The sequence below is a fragment of the Petromyzon marinus genome, unplaced genomic scaffold (assembly GCF_048934315.1).
Source record: "Petromyzon marinus isolate PM22_M1 ecotype Great Lakes invasive population unplaced genomic scaffold, UKy_Petmar_22M1.pri1.0 PM_G_Scaffold_18, whole genome shotgun sequence".
NCBI classification, from domain to species: domain Eukaryota; kingdom Metazoa; phylum Chordata; class Hyperoartia; order Petromyzontiformes; family Petromyzontidae; genus Petromyzon; species Petromyzon marinus.
In genome coordinates this window covers 1,412,501-1,415,000 of record NW_027422739.1, presented here as the reverse complement: position 1 = coordinate 1,415,000, position 2,500 = coordinate 1,412,501, and the positions used below count along the sequence as shown (strand labels likewise).

At 40.8% G+C, this 2,500-nt stretch overlaps 1 pseudogene; it reads right to left on the bottom strand.

Moving 5' to 3' along the window:
* Nucleotides 1-2,500, bottom strand: part of LOC142911563 (28S ribosomal RNA) — an 8,683-nt pseudogene that overhangs the window by 3,170 nt on the left and 3,013 nt on the right.

The following is a 2,500-nucleotide window of genomic DNA, read 5'->3' as shown; positions in this document are numbered from 1 at the left end:
TTAAGCTTTAATTGCTGTCCTAGACGATAACTTAAAATTTTGTGTAATAGCCTAATTACAATTGATGAGATGGTTATGGGTCTCCAATTTGAGGGTTTTTCTAAATCCTCTTTAGTTTTAGGTATAAGTCTTGTTCTGTGTTGTTTCCATATTTGTGGTATATCCTGTAAATAAAGGATGATATTTAAGATATCTAGTAAATATTTTATTGGTAAAGTCCTAAGATCGCTAAGAATAATGTTGTCCTGTCCAGGTGACTTATCCTTCATAATAGCTAGGGTCTTAATCAACTCATCTAAGGTGATTGCTTTTACGATATCGATGCATGATTGGTTGTTTTTTAATTTAAAGGGTATATTATCTGGAGGAGAGTTTGACTCGAATAAAGTAACGAATGTTCCCCGTATGCTTTCTTCAGTTGGGTATATACTTGGCCCCGATCTATCTGAAGTAATCTCGTCTAATAGAGCTTTCTTGTTCGTATGGTATAAATATTGATACCTCCTGTATTTAGTTTGCTTTGATTGTCTTCGATGCCTATTCTCATCTTTCTCCTGTTGGTTTACACGATCTTTCCTATTAATTGGTTTACTTCGATTTAAAAACTTTTCTACATGAGAATTGAGTAGCAGTAACGCCTGATTGTGACTTAAATTCTCGATCTTTAGATCGGTAATTATGACCTGAAGATCCTCAGCTGCTGTCAGTGATTGTTCTTTTTCGGCCCTTATTGCTGGCTGATCTCCTTCAGAAGGTGTAGTTGTTATTTCCGATGTTGTCGGTAAAACTAAGTTAACAAGGCATTGATTTTCTACCTTATAGGTGGTTTCTTTCAATGTCCTTACCAATTCCTTATACTTGATATTTCTCCGCTTCCCTTTAATCGCTTCTAGCGTTCTGTGTGGCATAACTGAGTTCTGTATTAGTTGATTCATGTTTATGTCCTCATCATTCTGTTGGGCTTCTTTATGGGCCATAATTTCTACCTCTTCTTCTCCCCATCTAACTTTCCTTCCTGGTGCGTTTTGCTGTAGTCTAGCTTCATGTTCTGTCGGATGAGTTCGTCTAGTATGTACCCCTAAACCTGTTTTCGTAGTAAAACCTCTGCTACAATATGAACAACTAAATAGTGTTTCCTCAATTGTGGTGGTTATAGCACTAGTTTTACCTATTAAACTTTTGCAAGTTCTTCCGTAGTGCGACGCTATCTTGTGTATGCTATCTGCTGTGCGATTACAAATTCGACATTTATACGTTTTGTTTGCGTGCGGATGTACCCGTGTCATATGTGATGACCAAGTTCTATGGTCTAGGAAAACAAGATTGCATGGATAACATTTGTTCTGATCTGTGCATGGGTAGTCCCATGAAAACATGTCCGAAAGGATAAATTCCGTAGTCAGCTCGTCTGTTAATCGCTCATTCATGAGCGATGTTAGTTCGTCACCGAGTAGTCCGTCCGGTTTATTTTCTTTATAATTCGCGACTTACGTTTATAGCACACAGGGTTGTCGGCCCACGTGTATGCTATTGTGATCAGCTTTTTCACCGCACATCGGCAGCTAATCGTCGGTCAAAATTGACTCCTTCGATTTGCACTTCTAGCAATACAACTGGTGTAATGGAAAACTGTGGTGAAAGTTTCAGTGTTTCGTTTTGATTTAACCAATATATAAATGTTTCGCCTGAACCCACCATCAGCCGACTGAACTAATCAGCAAAGATCGTTACGCAAATAAGGCATGCCTGCACCATACCAGATTAGTACATTGGTATGATAGAGGGCTCAGCTGTAACATCATCATATAGTTACACGGTGGTGGTTAATTCACTTATTTGCATACGATATGCAATCAATGCAGAAAGAGCAGAGAAGAATTGCAAGTACACTTATGAAAAAAAAAAAATACACGTAAAAGAAATTGTAGTGAGACCCAATGTACGATTTGGCGGTTTAAATCCCCTTTGGCGTCAGTCTCTTTGTGGTAGATCTTGTGGAGTTGCGTTGCGAAACCCCAGGACACGACTGCCACACGGGTAGCCACTTGTTTTCCGTGCAATACACGCAGGAGAAACCAGGCCCAAAGTCAATCCATTCAAGTTTGGTTGGCACCTCCTGGTCAGCAACAATCCCGTTGGTGTCGTTCACACTCATCCTTGCACAGCATTTCTTCCGGCAGTGAAGTTGAGATGATTCACACCTTGGGCTGCCCTCTTGCCTTGTGCCAGCTTCGAAGTGGTTGCTTCGATGTTGAGCCACGCAAGAAAGTTGTTATCCAGCACTCAGTCGTCCTTCACTCAACAGCAGTCACCACTGTGGTTGTAGTGGTCGGTACTGAGGTCTAAGACACGATTGCGTTTGAGACCAAAAGGATTGCCTGTGCCAAAATGTCTGATGCCTTGCATCCCGTGTAGCCATGGAAGCCCTGTAGAGTCTCGCCATTTAAACCACCACTCCAGCATTCCACCATGGAAACTGGATGCACACACAAACTCTTGT